Source organism: Aedes albopictus, chromosome 1 (genome assembly GCF_035046485.1).
Source record: "Aedes albopictus strain Foshan chromosome 1, AalbF5, whole genome shotgun sequence".
In the NCBI taxonomy this organism is placed as follows: Eukaryota; Metazoa; Arthropoda; class Insecta; order Diptera; family Culicidae; genus Aedes; species Aedes albopictus.
In genome coordinates this window covers 1-10,600 of record NC_085136.1, presented here as the reverse complement: position 1 = coordinate 10,600, position 10,600 = coordinate 1, and the positions used below count along the sequence as shown (strand labels likewise).

Genomic DNA, 10,600 nt, shown 5'->3' with positions numbered 1-10,600 from the left:
GATCTTATGCTCTTCGTAAGTTTTTTTGCCTCAGTGTACGTCTTTCGAATATACAGTGTATCAAACAATTGTCCGTACAGCAAATTTCTTGTCAAAACAATTTTTCATTCAAATGTTCATAACTTTTTTATGCGTCAATCTAAAACGCTGAAAATTTGACCAATCTTGAATCATATATTAAAGCTCCATTGGTAAAATTTTGAGCGGGATCAAATAAGTTTTCTGAAAGTTATAGAACTTTTAGCAAAACTTATAAGATTTTTGAACACATTTTTAAAACATTATATCTCAATAGCCACTGCGTCCAATTACTGAACTTTTGTGGCAAAGATTGTTAAGAAGATGCCATTTTGAACCACTTCACCCTACGCGCGACATTCCGCACCGCAGACAATTAAATCACGTAGGAAACCGCTTCAAGGCAAATTGCTACCCCGACCGTGAGGGAGGGCGAGCATTCGAGTCGAGTTCTCCATTTGTATGCGTGCAGTTGAATATTGGTAGGTAGGTAGGTATCTAGAGAGACGTTCCGGTGCGTTGCATCGCGTACTTGTGGAAGTCTCTCCGGAAGGAAACCTACTCGTCCGTCAGCTACTGGAGCTACAGTAAAGTTTCATTTATAACAACAGAGCGATTGACGCACGCGGGTTCAGCAACCAGCAACATGTTGGTTGGAGTGAACAGCGCAAGTGTGATTATATTTTAGCGCAACCCTTGTAGATCCTTAAGGGGATCTATGGAGGTTTAGGGTAAACAGAACTGGTGAAAGGGTTAGTGAGTTCTGTTTCGAGAATTATCCATATAAAAATATTAGAACATTTTTAGAACTACAGTAGACGTTTGATAACTGCAACATGTTTACGTTTCAGTTAGCGAACAAAATTCGATAACTGCAACGTCAGATAGCCGTCAACAAACCATCAATTGACATTTAATGAACGAAAAATTCATTCGACTGTTCATTTGGGCTAACTTGGCGCACCGTTTTGACGGATAGCGGTGCGATAACTGCAAATTTGTTGCATTTACCGGGCTTGCAGTAAAAAGCATTGCAGTTAAACCGTTTGCACCGACTGAACGACTACTGTACTAAATTTTAAACGAAATGTTGCTGAATTTCAGCAAATCGTAGCTGATTACTTGTCAAAATTGCTAAATGATTTGGCAAACTAAAAAAAAATGGCTGACCCTACAGTTTCAATGTACATTGTAACGTGCTGATCAAATCGTGGCCAAGCTTCCAGCCCTATGTGTAGATGTAGAAGACGTGTTCATTCGCCCAAGTAAACAAACCCCAGAAAAATTGAGTAAATTAATCTACACGTATACCGTTGATAAGGTTTCGACCTCCAACTAACAAGCTAGCAGCAGCGTGCTTCCCTTCCATATCGCAGTTTTGTTGAGTGGGCCGACGCGACGATATTATGAATATTGCTTCACCTCCTGTTGCCTGTTGTTTATTTTTGTCGTCTCGTAGTTGCTTGTTTTCTGATATTGAATTATATCCGACCGTACCTCCTACCCTTGCGGGTTCAGGCAAAACAAAACAAAGTAAGCCGAACCGTTTCCAAAATATGAAGGGATTTACGTTAGGCGGCCCTTTTCCTTCTATGTCTTCCCTACTAACCCAAATTTGTACGTTCATACAAAAACGATAAGTAGGTATTCGATGGAGGTATGAAGGACCACCATGTCCCATTTGTTTGTGAGCTGGTCTTACGATATCTGATGGGTAACTGCAACAACAATAACAACGAACTTAAGGGAAGAAAAAAGGGAAATCTAATCAAAATGTACCTACGCATTCGGTGCGGGACCAAACATTTGCATGTTTATTTGTTTGCCCTACCGGAAGTTTTTCCGTCCCTTCGTTTGGATTCGTCCATGATGCGGGTTCGGATTTTACCACATTTTTGTGTATACCTACTGTCCGATCTTCGCCCGAACAAAGTTTGAAATGAACTTTTTTGACATCGTAAACCAATGCCTACCTCGATGTGCGAAAAGTTTGCGTTCAGCGGACTGCCACATCGCCGCAGCCAACTTGACGCAATCGAACGCAACGCAGCAACGAACGGAAGAACGAAAGGGACGATGAAAAACTCGCGCGCAAACCCAGCATCTTCGAAGCGGCTCAATCTCATTCTCCAAGTGGACCGCGCGGCGTTCAGACAAACTCTGTTATTTTTCGTATAATATAGTCAATTTGTTTAGTTAAGTGAATCACCAGTGCTTTTTCATTTCCGGATTCGAAAGTCCCGGGTAGCTTAGTGATACAGTCCGCTAAATTCCCTGTGATTTCCACCTACGAACGGTTTTCTCGTGTTGGTCTGTGCAAAGACGCAACATTTTGGTCCAGTCGAACCGGGTAGACGCCATGTTGGAAAGTCGAGTCCGGGAGTGAAAAAGTGCCTCGTGAGACGTTTCGCGGTCCGGAAGAAATGGAAAAGCTGTTCCATCATCTTCGTGTTGTGAAGTGAAAGTGATCCCTACCGACCAAGCGCGTCGGAAAACTTAGCTTCGAAGTGCTGTGTGCGTTTCTGGTGCGCCACGAAACGACACGAAATAACCCGAACCAAGTCCTGAAGAAAAAGTGTTCCGCCGGTGAACCGGCAAAGGATTCTAGTGATTAGCAGCTTTGCGAACATCGCCAAACTCCATATAGCACAGTAGAGAATCAACCGATTCTGTTGTGTCCGAGCGTGTCTGTGTTCCCGGACAGCTCATTCCAGGGTAGCGATTCTTTCGCTTGGCCCTACTCCGATGGGTGATGTGGCGCAAGCTGTTCAACGGTGAAGAAGAAGAAGAAGAAGAATTGCCCATCCGAAAACCGTACAGTGAACTAACAGTGAAAAAAGAAGAAGAGGAAGCAGAAAAAGAAACAGTGAAAGAAGAATCAGTGATAGAAGAAAGTGAACATTCGGAAACAATCATGGCCAAAGAAGAAAATTTGGTCCATAAGCGCGGCCTGGTGCGGGCAAAAGTTACCCGCATCCGAAATAGTTTGAAGAAGATGGAAGATGACCAACAGCAGGCATCATTGCCTCTGATTCGAGTTTTTGCCAAAAGCCTGGACATGCATTACAGTGAGTACAACCTAGTGCAGGACGAGATTCTTAGTGTATGTGCACCGGCAGTAAGGGGAGTGCACGAAGAAAAGTACGAGGAGTTCGAAGAGCTATACAACGAAACCAGCCTCATGATCGAACGATTGAAGGATGCGTTGGCCCCTTGGCCCATGCAGGCCGTTGTTCCAGCCGGCCAGCAGTTGCAGGGAGCCGAACCGCCGCAGGTGATCGTTCAGCAGCAAGCGTTTCGGGCACCGCTTCCCACATTTGATGGGAAGTATGAGAACTGGCCGCGATTTAAAACAATGTTTCAAGATCTCATGCGCCGTTCGACAGATTGCGATGCCATCAAACTCTACCACTTAGAGAAATCCCTGGTCGGTAGTGCTGCTGGAGTAGTCGATTCCCAGACGCTCCAGGATAATAATTATAATCAAGCCTGGCAAATCCTCATGGACAGATATGAAAACGAGCGACTGATCATCGACAACCACATCCGGGGGTTGCTTAACCTCAAGAAAATGACGAAGAAGTCATCGAAAGAGCTCCGAGAGTTGGTCGACGATTGCAGCCGTCATGTCGAGAATTTGAAGTTCATGAAACAGGAGCTTCTGGGAGTGTCAGAACTATTTGTCGTCAACATCTTAACAGCAGCGCTCGACAAGGAAACGCGTGAACATTGGGAATCCTCTCTGACCCATGGTGAACTGCCCAAGTATGACGACACGATTGAATGCCTCAAACAACGATGCCTCGTCCTCGAGAGGTGTGAAACAGCGAGTTCATCAGCAGCTGAGAAGCCTCCAACCAGCTTCAAGGTAGGTGCCCTTCCAAAATCGATATCGCGTTCTTCCAACGCCGTCACATCACAAAACGAAATTATTTGCGAGTTGTGCAACGGTCCGCATCCCAACTTCAAGTGTACGATGTTCCGCAATCTGACCGTTGCTGAACGCATCGCCAAGGCACGCGAAGCAAATATTTGCTTCAATTGTCTTAGGAAGGGCCACCGATGCAGCAACTGCCAGTCCGAGAGAACCTGCTCGAAGTGTTCCGCAAGACACCACACGATGCTTCACCCGCAAGAACCATCAGCGACCTCGGAACAGCCGACACCGGCAGATCCATCGCAAGCCAACGTGAACAGTACCAGTGTTCCAGCTCCGATACCAACCGAAACAACGACAGGCTCCAACGCATTGGTTAATCATGTTTCCCAAACCAAAGCCTTTCCCGCCGTTAAAGAGGTTTTGCTGCTAACGGCGAGAGTCAACCTTCTGGACGATCAAGGTCGTTCGCATTCTTGCCGTGCTCTTCTGGATTGCGCGTCCCAAGTGTGCCTGATTTCCCAGGCCATGGTCAATAAGCTGGGTAAGAAAACGTGGCCAACCAACACTGAGGTCTTCGGTGTTACCGGCCGTCGGGCCACCACTCAAGGGATGGTTGTGACTGTCACGTCCAACTACGGTAAGTCCAGCTTGAATATTCCTTGTCTTGTTATGCCCCATGTGAGCGGCACCATTCCAACGAGATCGATCGACACTAAGCTGTGGCGTTTGCCAGCCGACGTGGTGTTGGCTGACCCGGAGTTCTTCGTTCCAAGCAGTGTAGATCTCCTGATCGGCAACCAGTTTTTCTTCTCCCTCTTGAAATCTGGCCAACTTAAAATCGACGACGAACATCCTCTTCTGCAAGAAACCGTGTTCGGCTGGGTGGTTTCCGGACCAGTTGATGTCAGCCCCAATCCAATTGCTTTCTCCCACGCCGTTACTACCAAGGAGTTGGACGAATTGATACAGAAATTCTGGGCGATCGAAGAGGTCGCTGAAGCTTCACCGCATACAGTAGAGGAACAGCAGATTGAGGCCCATTTCGCGGCCACTCACCACCGAGACATGTCTGGTCGATTTGTTGTGCAGCTACCGTTTCGAGAATCCCTTGCCGATCTCGGTAACAACAGAGCATTGGCACTGAAGCGGTTCTACATGCTCGAAAAGCGATTGGAAGGCGATATCCAGTTGAAGCAGGAGTATGTAAAATTCATCACTGAGTACGAGGCTCTCGGGCATTGCCAGGAGGTGGACGAAAGGTGTGATCCAGTTGGGCAGCAGTGCTATTATTTGCCGCACCATGCGGTGTTCAAGCCATCGAGTTCATCAACAAAGCTCCGAGTAGTGTTTGATGCTACTGCCAGGTCATCGAAGGGTGCCTCATTGAATGACGTACTCCAGGTCGGCCCAACCATCCAGCGTGACTGTTTCGGCATCTTACTGGGCTTCAGAATGCACCGCATTGCAATCAGCGGTGATCTCTCAAAAATGTACCGCCAAATTAGAGTTGATCCTCGCGATACTCGATTCCAACGCATCTTCTGGCGTAACAATCCGACCGATTCGATACGCGTCCTGGAGCTGGCTACCGTCACATACGGCACCGCATCGGCTCCATTTCTGGCTACCAGGTCGCTGGTGCAGCTCGCTGAGGACGAACAATCCGATTTCCCTGAAGCAGCGGAGGTGGTTCGTTCTGACTTCTACATCGATGACGCCTTAACCGGAGCAGACACCGAAGCCGAAGCCATCCATTTGAGAGAAGACCTGCAGAAGTTGCTCGCCAGGGGAGGATTTGACATCAGGAAGTGGTGTTCGAACTCGGCAGCGGTTTTGGAAGGCATACCTGAGGAAGAAAGGGAGAAGTTAGTCAAGATCGATAATTCCAACGACGCTGTGAAAACTCTCGGTATGCTGTGGGATCCGTTCAACGACGAGTTCCGATTCTCTGCCGATATATTCGATGAAGACACCACAAAACCTATAACGAAGCAGTTTGTCCTGTCGCAGATATCCAAGCTGTTTGATCCGATAGGTTTCGTTGCTCCAGTGATTGTGTTGTTCAAGATTTTGATGCAGAGCACATGGGAGAGAAAGCTGGCATGGACTGAACCTCTTCCTGACGATATGCGGAAACAGTGGCTCCATCTGCGCGATTCGCTGAATGGATTGGATTCAATCAAAATTCCGAGGTGTGTGATCCCTGTCAACGTCGCATGGTTCGAGATCCATGGATTTGCGGACGCTTCAAAGAGTGCTTATGGAGCATGCCTCTACCTCCGGTCGGTCAAGACCGATTCTAGCATTGACTGTCAACTGTTGTGCAGCAAGTCACGAGTAGCGCCGCTCTCTGAGATGACCATTCCCAAATTAGAATTGTGTGCAGCACTACTTCTTTCTCGTTTGGTTTTGAAGGTGATTCCATCGTTGAAGGTACCGATTCGTCGAATAGTTCTGTATTCTGATAGCCAGATTGTACTATCCTGGATGAAAAAATCTCCTGGCCAACTACAAATTTTTGTTCGAAACCGAATCGTCGAGATCAACCAAACTACAGCGGACTTCACTTGGGAGTACGTCCGCTCAGAGGATAATCCAGCCGACATCGTTTCAAGAGGCCTGTTTCCATTGGCATTGAGCGGGAACCAGCTGTGGTGGAAAGGATGCCGAGATCTGCTACAGTCTGACCACCAACCTGCCACCTTCGAAGATATCCCTGATGAAGAACTGCCAGAGATGAGAACAGTAGCGGTCGTCAACTTGGCGACGATCGAAATCCTACCAGTCTTCAGCACATACAGTTCTTTCCGTAAGCTACAAAGGGTTGTAGCGTATGTTCTCCGATTCATTCGAAACTGCAGATCGAAGAAACTTCAGGATCGTCAACGTTCGCAGCAGTTAACCGTTCCCGAAATGCAAGCGTCACTGGAAAGAATTGTACTGGTTATTCAGCGTATGGAGTTTCCCGACGAAATACAACGTGTACTCTCCGGCGAGCCATCCAAGAGACTTGCTCCACTCTGCCCTATCGTCGAAAATGGTATCTTACGTGTAGGGGGACGATTGCAGAATTCAACCCTTCCATTTGACGCTCGACACCAAATGATACTTCCGAACCATCATCCAATCACCGAACGAATCATCCGTACGCTGCATGAAGAGAATCGACATGTTGGACCCGCCGGTCTATTGGCTATCGTCCGACAGAAGTTTTGGATACTAAATGGCCGCTCAACCGTCCGAAAGGTTACGCGTTCCTGCATCCCATGCTACCGAACGCAGCCCCGAAAGATCCACCAGCTGATGGGAAACCTGCCTGATTTTCGAGTGACTCCGGCGATGGCGTTCGAATATTCTGGAGTGGATTACGCAGGGCCTGTAATGGTAAAGGAAGGACGATATCGCCCCAAGATTATCAAGGGATACATAGCCGTCTTTGTATGTCTTGTGACGAAGAACGTACACTTGGAGCTGGTGTCCAGTCTGACAACCGAGGCGTTCTTAGCAGCTCTTGACCGTTTCGTGAGTCGTCGTGGATTGGCCAAAATGATCCTCTCCGATAACGCCACCAACTTTAGTGGTGCCTCCAATGAATTACACGAGCTCTACAGGCAGTTCCAGAATGAAGTGACGCACAACAGGATCAACGATTTTCTGCTTCCACGTGAGATCGAATGGCGATTCATTCCACCAAGGGCCCCGAACTTCGCTGGTTTGATGGAAGCTGCAGTAAAAAGTGTGAAAACTCACCTTAAGCGTACGCTGCAGAATGCCACCCTGACTTTTGAGGAGTTCGCCACAGTCCTTTGTCATATAGAATCCATCCTCAACTCACGTCCTCTCTACGCGATGTCCTCCGATCCAAACGATCCTATGCCGATCACACCAGCTCATCTCCAGTTGGGGCGTGTTACCGAGCCAGTTCCAAAGCCATCGTATCTGGACAACAAGGAGAACCGATTGTCAAGGTGGCAATACCTCAACCTGCTTCGAGACCGGTTCTGGCAGTCCTGGTCGAAGGAATACCTATCCACCTTACAAGCCCGAGGAAAGTGGACGAAGACGGCGCCGAATATTGTTCCAGGAATGGTGGTACTAATCATCGAGGATAACGTGCCCCCGCAATGCTGGAAATATGGTAAAATCGTTAAGACCTACCCCGGAAGCGATTCTCTTGTACGAGTCGCTGATGTAAAGTCTGCAACCGGAATCTTCAAACGCTCAATTTCGAAGCTTGCACCGCTGCCCACCAAGGATAATGAGAACCTGCAGCGTGATAGCGAGATTCCCAGTGCTTCATCCGATGTTCCAGATTACCTTGTTGCTTGAGTCTTCAACCCGGAGGAAAACATCTTCTCTTCAGGGAAACCAAATTCCATCTGTATCTTGAAACCTTCGGTATTCAGCCGGGGGTGCATGTCCGATCTTCGCCCGAACAAAGTTTGAAATGAACTTTTTTGACATCGTAAACCAATGCCTACCTCGATGTGCGAAAAGTTTGCGTTCAGCGGACTGCCACATCGCCGCAGCCAACTTGACGCAATCGAACGCAACGCAGCAACGAACGGAAGAACGAAAGGGACGATGAAAAACTCGCGCGCAAACCCAGCATCTTCGAAGCGGCTCAATCTCATTCTCCAAGTGGACCGCGCGGCGTTCAGACAAACTCTGTTATTTTTCGTATAATATAGTCAATTTGTTTAGTTAAGTGAATCACCAGTGCTTTTTCATTTCCGGATTCGAAAGTCCCGGGTAGCTTAGTGATACAGTCCGCTAAATTCCCTGTGATTTCCACCTACGAACGGTTTTCTCGTGTTGGTCTGTGCAAAGACGCAACACCTACTTCGATCAAATCAAAGCAAGCCGTGCGGGTTCCCATGCTCCATGGTGGTTCGATTTTACGATCAAGTAGGCCAGTTTTGTGCTACAACATTGTATGATGCAACTGTTATCTTTCTCAAACAAGGCGAGGGAGAAGAGAGACTGTTTGTCTTTCGATGTTGGATAGGACGTTTCGAAAACTCATGCGTGATTTGATTACCTGGCTCAATTTACCAGATTTCAACAACTTAGTATGCAGAATAGTCTTAAAACCAAACATTATCCTTAATTTGAGTGCATGGTAAATCAAATCGATGCTTTATCCATGCACCTAACTTAATTCTCACCACGCAATCAAAATGTTGCAACTAAGCCGGCTCTCTCGGCTCAGCTGAAAATCTTGGTAACAACCACCAGTGACCGACGGCGTCACTTGCAAGCTCTAACCTCCTTCGAAGGCACTTTTTAGCATTCCAGCTTCGTCGTCGTCGTCGTCGTGATAATTGCTGCTTTGCATCATACACTCGACTCGAACCATAACTCCATATTACTTGGACTGCTCTATCTGTCGTTTTTGGTTTTCTTTTCGTCGTTACCGTGGTTTCTTCTTTGTTGAAGTAAACAATTTCGTCGAAGCCGAGTGCATTTTTGCTTACATCGTAAAGAAGTGACGAGCGGCAATCGCTAGCACCACCACCACCCATGGAGCGAGAGATATTGGCAATTTGATGGTCAACCAAGCGACCCAAATAAGTTATAATCTGACAGAGGCAGTGCTGAAAATGTCATTTCAACATATTTAGATTTAATCACTTAAAGCCCATTTCAGCAGCTGAACATATATGAAAAAAATGTACGGCTACACCAGTCCTACAAGAGTGTCGCGGGAAAACCGCTTTATCTCCACTGTTTAAGGTAAATGTCACCGACTACCGTCGAAAAATGTCAATTGATATTCATAATGAATATCAATTGACATTTTTCGAAGTTAGTCGATGACATTGACCTTAAATTTTAAAGTCAGCGTGATTTTTGCATAACTTCCTTAAATAAAAGAAAATCGGGTTAAGTACGGTTCCTTTGAATTCCACTAAGAATTTGCATCCTTTGACAGATACGTATTTCGACCTCAACTGTAAGGTCGTCTTCAGTGTCTTGTACTTGACTCGACTCATCATAACTTCCTTGTAGAACTGGTCTAGCCGCACTAGTTTTTCCTATATCATGTTTTCAAATTCTGCTTGTAAAATGAACTGTAGGTAATTGAATCTAGATTTGTCGAAACGACATTTTCAGCACTGGTCCCAATTTAGTATTTGAGTTTCAAATGAGTCTTCCAAAAATTTCTCAGGAAAGTCTACCGAGGATCACGGGGTGCATCTAAATAAGAGTTCGTTCAGGGATTAATCAGGAATTCCTGTAGGGATTGCTCTAGAAATTAATGCAGGGATTTACTAGGGATTCTTCTTTTAAGAACTTTTCCAGGGATTTCATAGAAATTTCTCCTGTGATTTCCTAGGAATTTCTCCAACGAGACTCTTTCAGTGATTTCTCAGCGATTTCTCTAGGAATTCATCTAGGAATTCCATCATCAGAGTCTCCAGAAATTTCTTTTGAGATATCTCCCGCAATTCCGTTTGAAATTTCTTCAATAATTTTTCTATGTATTTCTCCTGGGATTTTTCAGCAATTTCTGTAGGGATTCATCGAAGTGTTCCATCAGAGACTTCTCCAAGAATTTTTTTGGAGTTTCTCCAGGGGTTCTTTTTAAAATTTCTCTATGGACATTTCCGAGATTTTTCAAGAATTTCTTCTGGGTTTTATCCAGCGATTGTTCTCTTGCAATTTTTCCACAGGAATATCTCATGTGATTTCTCAAAT

At 46.2% G+C, this 10,600-nt stretch overlaps 1 long non-coding RNA gene across 1 annotated transcript; it reads right to left on the bottom strand.

Annotated features, from left to right (window-relative positions):
* Window positions 1–1,371: 1,371 nt before the first annotated feature.
* Window positions 1,372–8,855, bottom strand: LOC134284185 (uncharacterized). The gene is made up of 2 exons (XR_009995682.1): window positions 8,738–8,855; window positions 1,372–1,923 (listed from the first exon to the last, which is right to left on the bottom strand). It is a non-coding gene; the product is annotated as an uncharacterized LOC134284185 (long non-coding RNA).
* Between the last annotated feature and the right edge of the window lie 1,745 nt (window positions 8,856–10,600).